This window comes from Pelobates fuscus, chromosome 8 (genome assembly GCF_036172605.1).
Source record: "Pelobates fuscus isolate aPelFus1 chromosome 8, aPelFus1.pri, whole genome shotgun sequence".
NCBI classification, from domain to species: Eukaryota; Metazoa; Chordata; class Amphibia; order Anura; family Pelobatidae; genus Pelobates; species Pelobates fuscus.
Window position 1 is genome coordinate 124,409,864 of NC_086324.1, and position 12,485 is coordinate 124,422,348.

General features: G+C 41.6%; 1 protein-coding gene across 3 annotated transcripts in view; it reads left to right on the forward strand.

Annotated features, from left to right (window-relative positions):
- The first annotated feature begins 7,893 nt into the window (after positions 1–7,893).
- Positions 7,894–12,485, forward strand: part of MRTFB (myocardin related transcription factor B) — a 285,293-nt gene continuing 280,701 nt past the window's right edge. For all 3 annotated transcript variants that reach the window (XM_063430294.1, XM_063430295.1, XM_063430298.1), the window contains exon 1: positions 7,894–7,969. The gene's annotated coding sequence lies outside the window, so the exon portion shown is untranslated. The remainder of the gene's footprint in view (positions 7,970–12,485) is intronic.

The window sequence follows — 12,485 nt, forward strand, 5'->3', positions numbered from 1 at the left end:
CATATTCATCCTATTACACTCACCTTATCTAGCACGATCACACTCACCCCCCCAAACCTGTCACACTCATTCTCCATTTTTCTGTCACACTCACCCCCTTTCACCCAGCCACACTCACCCTATCATATTAACCTCTCCAATTCTGTCATACTCATCCCCCCAACCATGCCACACTCACCATGTGGGGTGTGAAGGAAAAACACATGGAGGGACTGGGGGGCGTGAAAGTGACATATGCAGGCTTTGGGGGGATTAGACATATGGGGGGGGGGGGGTTCTAGTTACACCTCTGAGTGCAACACTTATTTTTTGGATTTTGGAAAATTAGACATGTTGTGGCTGATCAGTATGCTGACTATACATATGTCTAAAATTAATTTGCCAACATCTTGGTGACGTGTCTCTTTAACCCCTTTTTGCTACATTTAACAGACAACGAGTGTGGCCTGGATCCAGGGATTCTTACAGATTCCCAGATAACAAAAGCAGAGCTTGGTTGCTTTAATTATCCAGGCACAGTATGGTATTGTAGTATTGCCAATAAGTGTCCCATAATATGCCCACTATGAGTGTGAGCTGTCTGAAAAAGATCTAGTTCTGGGGTAGGCAACCTTTGGCACTCCAGATGTTGTGGACTACATCTCCCCTTATGTTTTGCCAGCATATGGCTATAAGAGCACTATTGGCTATGGGATGTGTAGTCCAAAACTTCTGGAGTGTCAAATGTTGCCACCCCTACAGTTAATGGTGTTTTTCCATCCATCTCCCATGTATGCCATGTCTGTGTCATTGGCTTCCGAATGGTGATCTTCATGTCCTTTCTCTCACAGAGAATCCTTTTTCCTATTGGATAATAAATGCATTTGTGTGTGCAATGTGTATTATTCCAAATCCATTATGCAGAATATGGATTGTGTACAGAGTCTACACGGCTGCTTTCAAATAACCACAAACCTAGAATTTAAAGAAGACAATCCATAGGTATCTGTGATGAGAAGGGATATGGGGAATAAGAGGATTGACAGTGACGAGTCAAATCAGATGACAACATAACAATCATACTCTTTAAGAACCCAAATAGAATTACACTTAAACGTAAAATATAGAACACGGTTGGATTCAATGATATCTGGTTCTCAAAGTGTGACTGTTTGCTCTTGTTAAACTCCTGAGTGATTTCGTCTCAGCAAATTTCATAGATCTATATATATGAAAAGGGCACTGCTACTGTCACTTGAGGGGGCTTTTTGTCTTTTCTTTCCTTTTTTTTTGGCACAACCATCATTTTACAGTGTAGTGTCTGCAGATGAAGTCACCAGGAGCCACAACATCTACAGTATTTGTTCAATGGGACGTCACGAAGAGTGTGGTTCTGCCATCCTTCTATGAAAGAAACATCACTGACAGCGAATCAGTTATAAGGACTTTTTTGAGTATCAATAAGGACTCTGGAATAGGGAAGTTATATGTCCAATATTTATACATTTTCTAATTATACATTATATCAATAAGCAGATAATGGCTTTTCCATTTACCTGTCAGCTAGTTTGTTTATTAGGTAAGAATCCATTTTTGAAGTACGATAATAGGAATATTTGAAATCAATAAACGTGTCACATGTTATCCTCCATGCTCTGTTACTGGTGCCTATACCTAGAATGAAGAATGTCCGTTTCATTTCCCATCAGAAAGAGTTCTAGCAGACACAGTTCTAACTCTGTGAGAGTAGAAAAACAAAACGTTGTTTATGGTTTACCAGAGAAACAGTTAATTATAGTGACATGAAAACTGAATTGCAAAATTCTTGCAAAAATTGACAATCTGGCATTATAGGAGTGTTGCAGAAATTTTCCAAACCATCACTTTTTGCCTGAATTTTGCAATTATTCTATTTATTACAAATCAGTCTATAGTACCCCGCTCCCACACCATATGACAAGATACAGTTGAAATAGTAAGATCTTTTAGAACAATGGCAGCACTGCAAAGTCTGTTATACAACAATCAATAACATTAATCTTAACCCCTTAAGGACTGAGCCAAATTTACACGTTTTAATCAAAATAAAACGTAAACAAACCTTGGAATTTGACTATATGTCTGTTCAACCGTAATTCACCTCTTTCATATTGTAAGTGCACCCACACTTAATATATATCATTTTATTCAGGAAAAATAGGACTTTCATTTAACATCAATATTTAGCTATGAAACATAATTTAATAGGAATACAATAGTTAAAAAATGTGAGAAATTAAGAAATTAAACTTTTTTAGTTCTGCATGACATTTTAACTGTGAATGTCTTAACACTGTTTTCTTTTACTGCAATAAAATACACATATTTGTATTCAGCGATGTCTCACGTGTAAAACAGTACCCCATATGTACAGGTTTTATGGTAGTCAAATAAAGCATGTTAAATTTTTCAGTTTTTTCACATTGAAATTCTCCAGATTGGTTACTTTGCCTTTGAGACCGTATAGTAGCCCAGGAATGAGAATTACCCCCATGATGGCATACCAATTGCAAAAGTAGACAACCCAAGGTATTGCAAATGGGGTATGTCCAGTCTTTTTTAGTAGCCACTTAGTCACAAGGATTGAAGACTGAGGGAGAGTCTGATGGGGTAGGCAGGCTATTCCATAGGAAGGGAGCTGCCCGCGAGAAGTCCTGCAAGCGCGAGTTGGCAGTACGGGTGCCAGTAGCGGTCAGGAGGTGGTCATGGGCAGAACGGAGGGAACGAGGAGGGGCATACCTATGGATCTGTGAAAAGATATAAGAGGGGCTAGAATTGTTCAGTGCTTTATATGTATGGGTTAGCACTTTGAATTGACTCCTATTGGATTCAGGGAGCCAATGTAAGGACCGGCAGAAGGGTGAGGTGTGCCCGTAGGAAAGCATTGGATTCGCTAAGATTGTCAATTCTGATGATCTCTGCCAAGGAGGCAGGCCGGGGGGCGGAACCAACATGCAATAAATCAATGCATATCTATGAGGAAAGTTCAGTGTGTTCAAAACTAGAGAGCTACCAAATGTTCTAATATCCTGAAGGGATTAACTAGCCGATTTGGAAGCATCTTGTCCATACCTCCAAGTGTCCATATTTAAGGGGAACAGTCTCTATTTTGAACACAAGTAGGTCCAAAATAGTTGCATACATTGTTATTAGGGGTTCACCTAAAATCACTTAGAACAGCCTTGCCCCTTGTGACGCCCCACTAAGACTCCTAAAATTAAAGGACCGCTCTTTGTCTTTTGGAAATATTGGGTGATATGACAGTTATTTTAGCATTAATTTTACCATTTGCATTGCAGTTCACTACCATTCAGAGTTTAATGAATACAATTGGGGAGTTATACACAAAACTGACAAGATTATTCACTCAAGTGAGAATTGTCAGGATCAAGACAGGGATCCAACACGCAGTGTACTAAAACTATAAAGACGTGTACTGGACCTTAGAGTGGCCGGACTAACGTCAAACAAACAAAGAATGGTCAGGGACAAGACGAGGTAGAGGGAACGAGAAGACAGGTAAGCGAAAGACAAGCCGAGTACAAGGGTAGGAGAGGGAAGCAAAGTCAAGATACAAGCCAAGTCAATAACCGAAGAACACAATGAATATAAACGCACTGAGGGAACAGACAAGCTGAAACCACGACAGGGCAATGGCTCACTGTAAGTGAGTACCTTTTATACCCTGTCTCTTTAATTGATATCCACGCCCCCAAAACGTCCTGGTTTGAGATTTCCCGCGGGTCGTGACGTCATTGACATCATGACGTCGGCGGAATTGCGCCGCATCATAAAAGGGGGCGGGCTATTACGGCCGGCGTCCAAAGTGCCGAAATTGCTGGAGGAGAAGGAGGTGTGAGTGGCAGGTACCATGACAAGAATCATCAGGAATTCTATTAGAATTTAAAATTGAAGGTCAAAATAGCCATAGTGAATACGTGTACGGGGGATTGAATAGTGACGAGTTACAACACTTCACTCCAGTAACAGGTGATGGAGGGACGTAGCAACTGAGATTGTTATTCATTGTAGAACTGATGTTTATATTTTGGAGGTGGGCATAGGCGTGCGCACGGGGTGTGCCGGGTGTGCCTGGGCACACCCTAATCCCCGCGCGCCGCGCATGGATTGGGGCCGGCAGGGAAGATCAAAATATCTCCCCTGCCGGCTCAAGCACAACAGATTAGCCCAGAGAGAGGCTCTGAAGTGCTCCGTTCCATTATGGATACGGAGCAAAGCGCCTCCAGGCTGCATGCAGGGTAGCCCTCTCGCGATCTCCAATATTTTCAGAGCGTTGCCGTGGTCGCGGCAACGCTCTGAAAATATCGGAGATCGCGAGAGGAAGGCATGGTCTGTACCCTGCGGAGGTACAGACCACATCACTAGCCCACTGGATCACCAGGGATGATCAGCAGCTTGCTCCCTCTTCCCCCCTGCAAAGTAAGGTAATAAGGGGAAAGGGGAGTAAATGTGTAGTTTTTTTTATTTTTTTATTTAAATTATGAAACAATCAAAATTAATTATATCATTATATTACATAAACTATATTGTATTACATAAACTATACCCCACCACTTACTCACTACACCCTATATACACACTGCACTTACACACACTATACACCTTTATACACCCCCTGCACCTACACACTATACCCACCACACCCCCTGCACCTACAAACTATACCCCCTATACATCCACACGACACCCCCTGCACCTACACACTACACCCCCTGCACCTACACACTATACCCCCTATACACACACACTACACCCCCTGCACCTACACACTATACCCCCTATACATACACACTACACCCCCTGCACCTACACACTATACCCCCTATACATACACACTACAACCCCTGCACCTACACACTACACCCCCTATACATACACAGTACACCCCCTACACCTACACACTATAATCCTATACATACACACTACACCCCCTGCACCTACACACTATACCCCCTATGCATACACACTACACCCCCTGCACCTACACACTATACCCCCTATGCATACACACTACACCCCCTGCACCTACACACTATACCCCCTATGCATACACACTACACCCCCTGCACCTACACACTATACCCCCTATACATACACACTACACCCCCTGCACCTATACACACTACACACTATACCCCCTATACATACACACTACACCCCCTGCACCTATACACACTACACACTATGCCCCCTATATACACACTACACCCTCTGCACTCACACACACTATATACCCCTATACACTGCACTCAATCACTATACACACTCTATACTCCCTATAAACACCCTACCACTGCATTCATACTATGCCAATATACACCTCCTGTGCACCCACTGTGCCCCTATGCACACACAACTCCCCTAAACACACACTACACCCCCTATTATTACCACACCAATACACACATGTGCACAACACCTATACGCATACACACAATGGCACCCCCTGCAATTCCTAGATACATGAAATACAGTCCTTACATGCAAACGCAACACACCACTAGACACACACACTCTAAAGGCCCTATAAACACACACACACACACAAACACACACACACACACACATTTAATATACAGCCCAAAACACACACCTATACACTACAGGTCCCAGCTACATATTATACACCACAAACAGACCCCTTTACACTCTACAGCATAACCGGTCTCCTCTACACACATGCAATCACATAAAAAACATCCAAACATATATAACACCGCAGGGAGCATTCCCACATGTGCAAAACACACTATAACAATCCTTTTCCACTTGTGTTCTCCAGTACCCACTACTGGGGACATCAGAGACAAGTCACTTGGACTTTTTTTCCATCAGACAGCACTGAATGCTCTGGTGGGGTATCACACTAACATAACAATTGAGAGGGCGGGGGGTGCTTGTCTTGGTGGCTGATATAATGCGCCACATTTCTGGCCCACCCTTCCTAGTGGGCTGCTCTGTCTGGGCTGATTTTTTGTCCCAGTCCAGCCCTGCTCACCGGCCCACAGGCAGGAGAGGACCCGGGGAGCTCTAGCCAGCAGTTCCGCTGGGTTCCTCCCACTAGGACCACCAGGGATCAGGCATGGCAGCACAGACACACACACACACACACACTAACAGCACCCTCACACACACACAGCAGTGTGTATATATATATATATATATATATATATATATATACATACATATATACGCGGCGTGTGTGTTTGTGCTTTAGGGTGCACACCGTAATGCAATAGGCTGCGCACGCCTATGGAGGTGGGTTTGACAGTCCAGTTACGGTATATTTGTCTATTATTTATAGTTATTTCTTGTTCTTTCTTATTAAGTGTTTAATTTATTTTGGGTTCCTGTCGCATCATGCAGCACAGTGAGAGGGCCGTGGAATAGGATGGGACAATCTGGGGGCGAACAGAAGTACAGCCTACCTACGCCTGGGATAGGGAATCTAGGGGCAGGTGAGGGGTAGTCGTGGGTGCAGCAGAGGGACATTTGTGGTGACAACTATGCTATTTGCCTCAAACTTTGTTATTATTATTATTATTATTGCCATTTATATAGCGCCAACAGATTCCGTAGCGCTTTACAATATTTTGAGAGGGGTGATGTAACAATAAATAAGACAATTACAAGAAAACTTACAGGAACAATAGGTTGAAGAGGACCCTGCTCAAATGAGCTTACAGTCTATAGGAGGTGGGGTATTAGAAACATTAGGATAGGAAATATCAAGTAGGAGTGAAGCAGAGCTGGAGGAGAGAGCAAAGCACTATCCCATAGGAGAGAGCAAGAGACAGGTATGTAAGGGAGAGATTACTCTGGGAGGCCATACGCTTTCCTGAAGAGATGGGTTTTAAGGCCCTTCTTAAATGATTGAAGACTAGGGGAGAGTCTGATGGCAGTAGGCAAGTTATTCCAAAGGAGAGGAGCCGCCCGTGAGAGGCCCTGCAAGCGCGAGTTGGCCGTACGGGTGCGAGCAGCGGTCAGGAGGTGGTCAAGGGCAGAGCGGAGGGTACGAGGAGGGGCATACCTCTGGATCAGTGAAGAGATATAAGAGGGGCTGGAATTGTTCAGTGCTTTAAATGTATGGGTTAGCACTTTGAATTGACTCCTATAGGATACAGGGAGCCAATGTAAGGACTGGCAGAGGGGCGAGGTGTGAGAGGACCGACTGGATAGGAAAATCAGTCTTGTTAAATGCATGACTGTTGATTGCATATTGTTTGACATGTGATGTCCTAAAGCTGTACCACATGAATTTAAAAATTATAGACACAAGTGGTGGCCCGCACGTGGAGGAAATATGCCGTCATTTATTTATTTATAAAATCTTTTACCAGGATGGAGGGTAGCTAAACTAGCTAAAGTGTTTTCCAAGTCAGCAATGCTTCCAGTTTGGCTACTTTTGCCTTAAATACTCAATTCACTTTGACTGTCTGCCAACTCTTACTTGTGTGAATAACTCACGGTTTAGTGAATACACCCAAAGACTTTGTATAATATTTTATTTTTGAGCAAGTGATAAATCCCTGCTCTGCTCTATGCAGTCCTTGTGATTCAACTGGCAAATATTAGACACCCGGCATGTGCCGTAATATACCAGATTGGTGGACTACAATCATGGAACACTCATTATTTATGTGACAGAAGAAGTGATCTCATCGCCCATGTGCCTGAGCCGGTTGTGATACATTGTGTCAGCGGAGGACAAAAACAAGTAACCCGAAGTGACACCTTTCGGGATCCCCTTTAGCTCTCTAACGTGCTTGGCAACTCCGGGTTACTGATGTTTGTCCTCCAGACCCTCCCCTTCTATGTGTTCCTAGAAGCTGGATGGTGAGATGAAAGGGGAGGGCCTATAGCACTGCGCATGGCAGCCTGCATTGAGGCAGTGGGGAAGGAGGAAGAGAGCCAGGCTAGTGACAATCAGGTAATTATTATGTTAAAGGAGCAAAACATAGCAGTTTACTCTGACCCAGGCTTACCTTAGCCTTTAATATCAGCTTATTTAATGTGCCCTTTAAGAGCATGCTGGGCTATGGCTTGCCAACAGGCTCTGTGTGCGGTGAGCACAGCAGTAATCTGTAATCTACATTGCAATCAAAGTTTTACAAAGAGCACAGTCTGCCATGGCAGCTGCACTCTGTCTACATGCACAATGACTTCCTAGAGGACTGGCCATGTGCTGCTAATGCACTAGATATGTGGATAGCCTCATTATTGAAGCCTGGGAAATGAGCCTGCCAGAGGATATCTAGGGGAATACAGCTCACACAGATCTGTGTAAGATAAGCTTGGTTTCATTTATACTGCTAATGTGTGTCCTGTAATGGAACTGGGAAAATGTGTGACTTTGTTTACAAAGCATGGTTTTACATCCTCTCCCCCCCCCTTAAAAATGATGTACTGTGAAAGGTGTCTGTTGGAGTGTTAGCTGGACAGGTGTGCAACTGGTGCTCATTGCAAGAATCACCAAAAGAACAGAAAACAAACAAAATGGATGCTAAAATTAATTATTACAGTTTAGGATCCACTGTAACAGCCGATAAATGTCAGAATTGCACACATTTGCACTAAATAAAAAAAAAGTGTGTGTTTAAAAAATAAAATAAAATAATAATCTAGTTTTGTTTACTTATTTTCTGGCAGGGTTACTGTTTTATACAGATTAGACTTCAGATAGTGTGTATCAAATAGAAACATTTGAATTTAAAAAAAAAAAGTGCTTTACATATATCATCAATCTACGTAACTGTCTCATATATTGTTTAATGTATCCCTTTATAAAACTGTAAAGCGCTGCAGAATAGGTTGGCGTTATATAAATGCCAATAATAATATGAATGTGTTCAACCAATTACTCCATAACAAATCGACATTTGAGAGAATTGTGGTAGAAAAATATCATTAAAACTTTTTTATTTTTCTCTTTACTTTCTTTGTTAATGTGCATGCTCCATGCAATGGTTAGGCAAAATTGATTTTCTTAACCAGCAAGATCACCACGCAACTGCCAGGTCACTCCAAATTAGTTAAAAAAATTATTGAAATGAAAAATAACAGAGACAAGGTCCTTGCACCATAATCGGTACTGTTTCGGTGACATTTTAAGTATAATATGGCTAATGTGCAGCTCCATTTAACTAAAACATTTCTTAAAGGGACACTATAAGTACCCAGACCACTTAATCTCAGTGAACTGTTTTGGGTACCATGTGTCCCCCTTTCTTACCTCTGAAAGTGAAAAATGTTTTCTGTGAAGGGTTAACCTGTCACTAATGGTTGCTAATATGACAGCCATTAGAGGCTCTTCTGTGTAAAACTCGGCTATTTTATTCAGTCGGTCTCAGATAGATTATGTAATTGTCATAGAATATAGTTTTGCCACACAGGCACACTAGCCTCCCAGTGCCTTCGTATGGGAAAGGAGCCGTGGACAGACGTGGGGGGCAGTCACCTAAATGTGACAAGGGCACTACAGCGTTAGGAAACCAAATGTGTGTTCCTATCCATAAATATATTCGTTTTAAACAAATTACACTAGAAAAAGAATAGAAAAATAAATATATAATTTTCAGCAAAACTTATGCCATTGTATCTTTGTGTGAACTGGTACACTTTGTATTATCAACAGTCTGTTGTCTTCTTATGTTCTAAGGCTAGGTGGTATCTGCCCCTCTAGGTGCTGATGATTTTAGCTAACACTTGTTGCCTGTACCTGAGCTTCAAGTGGTATTTTTGATGTTTTATGTGCCTGGATCCCCACTCATTTTGGTTAGGAATTCCTAAACTACAGTGTTTATCTTTGGATACTATAAACTGCCCTTCTAATAGAATTTGTTGTATATTTTTAAATGTCAATTTACCTATTTAGTTTAATCAGAATGCTGAATTCTGCTATTTGTGTAAAGAAACAGTGCTTTTGAAAGCAAGGTAGCAAATGCTGATTTGATGAAAACATGTAAAGTACACAGGGTATTAATAAAAGGAACACTCCGCGCACTATAACCACTACAGTGTGAGTGCCTTGGCACCCACCTAGAGTAAGTAGTGAAACTGTTCAATAAAGGTTTGACAGCTTACCCACCTTTTCAATAGCCAGAGCTCCTGTCACAGAGCTAAGTCCAGCCACTCAGGGCTGCTCTTAGTGGCTGAGAGCACTCAGCTGACACTCTCAGCAAATGAGATGGCCCTGGCTTAGCTCATTTGAGCTAATGGCAATGCAAGATCCTGTTAAGTTTTAAACTGTTCTTAAAAGGTTCGACTACTTGTTCTGGGAGGGCGCAAGGGCACTCCTGATACGGCAACCACTACTGTGTTTGAATTGTTGTGATGTAAAAGGTAATTTTTTATTTTAGGACAACATTGGAAAAACTAACCAAGTTGGCTATGTTTTCACTTGAACCACTGTAGTCTAAATGTGAAATTCTTTTTGAATCCTCTTTACATTATCAAACATATCAGACATTTGTGACTAACCATGTATAGTAACTAGCTGATCTTTATTAAAGGTGTATCTTTTATATACATTTTTTTTCTTTACTTATTTACATAACTGGAGCTCGCATGTAAGGTTTTTTTAGTTTTAAATTTCAGGTTATTAAGTCGCTTTTTTCTGGTATGTTGCTGCCCACATTATTTAATATATTGATTACTGTTTCACACCTATTTACGTGTATAGTACACAAGAAAAAAAAAAACCTTACATTCTAAATCATGGATGGGTCCAAAACATCTGGAGGGCCAAAGGTTCCCCATCCCTGTTCTAAATTGAAGATAAAGGGCAGTAAGGACAAGACAATAATGTAGCCGTATTAGTTATGAACTGTAGTAGATAAACCGATAGTGGTTGTTTAGTTGAAATAGTCTTCCCACGTCTGCTATTGACTGCATTGCTTGTTACTGGGATGCTCTGTCTGGGTCTTACACTGTGGTCCTTGCAATGTGCCCCAGATGTTTTACTAGTTACAGTAGATGATTGATCATTAGCATCAATAAGTTGTGCACTATTAACTGTATGGCCTGTTTCAGAAGCTAAACGGCTATGAAATGATTACTGCACTTGCTGGTTGATTATCGTCTAGATGTGAATGCAGCTACAAGGAAAACTGATATATGTTAGTTTACAAAATTACTTAATTTGTGATTTTTCATTATAGAATGCTAAGAGGGAGTATACCAAAGGTAGTGAGGACTTGTATGTAATTAAGCAAATGCCTTAGAAGTGTTTTAAATAGGCAGAGGTAAGCATACATTTCCACAGTGATATCATTGAGTGTAGGTATTTGGGACTTTTAGCTAAACTGTCTTTTTTTTGGACACTTTGTAACATGGTGTTTGGATTGTCCCTAGGATTCTCAATCATTTACTTAGTCTTATCAAGACTTGTGCACAAAACAACAAATGTATAAAATTCCTGTTGATCTACACCCAAACAAATCAATCCGTTATATAATTCCCAGGTAGATCAATGTATTTGGGCGTAGATTAAAAGGACACTCCAGTGCCAGGAAAACAATCTGTTTTCCTGGCACTGCAAGTCCCCTCTCCCTCCCCCCCCCCCCACCCCCCATCCCAAGTTGCCGAAGGGGATAAAACCCCTTCAGTGACTTACCTGAGTCAAGCGCCAATGTCCCTCAGCGCTGGTTCAGGGTCCGCGCACGCGCATTAGACCTCCCCATAGGAAAGCATTTAAAGATGCTTTCAATGCTTTCCTATGGGGATTTTAGCGATGCTGGAGGTCCTCACGCTATGTGAGGACATCCAGCGACGCTATAGCACACAAAATGTGTGCTTTAAACCCGGAAGTGCCTTCTAGTGGCTGTCTAGTAGACAGCCACTAGAGGAGGAGTTAACCCTGCAAGGTAATTATTGCAGTTTATGAAAAATGCAATATTTACAGTTGCAGGCTTAAGGGTAGTGGGAATTGGCACCCAGACCACTCCAATGGGCAGAAGTGGTCTGGGTGCCTGGAGTGTCCCTTTAACAGGTAAATAATTTGTCTACTTATTAATGACTTTTTTTTTTTTTTACTATGTTTTTTACCAGTTGACTCAATGCTAACTATTTAAAAGTATAGTGAAGAATGCTTATTTTTCTGTGTAATATATTTGGCTATGGAGAACTTGTTTTGTGTGGACTAATCCCACATCAGAATTTATCATGATTTTCTGCTGTTGCTGCTGTTTAGTCTTTGTCTTCAATGGGGTTTCACTTGGTTGAACCACATCATTTGCTTGTGTTTAATGACTTGGATCCTAAAGTGCTGAGTTTCAGGGGACCTCAGGAAGTATTATCCCCAAGTTATTGTTACTGTTTACACTTTATTTTCTCGCCTATTCCTTGGCCAACGTGAAAATGAGCTGATAAATCCTGAATGTCATTTAATGGCTATTGTATAACTTTAAACTACAGTTTGATATTCTACATCTTTTTGTAGGTTGTGA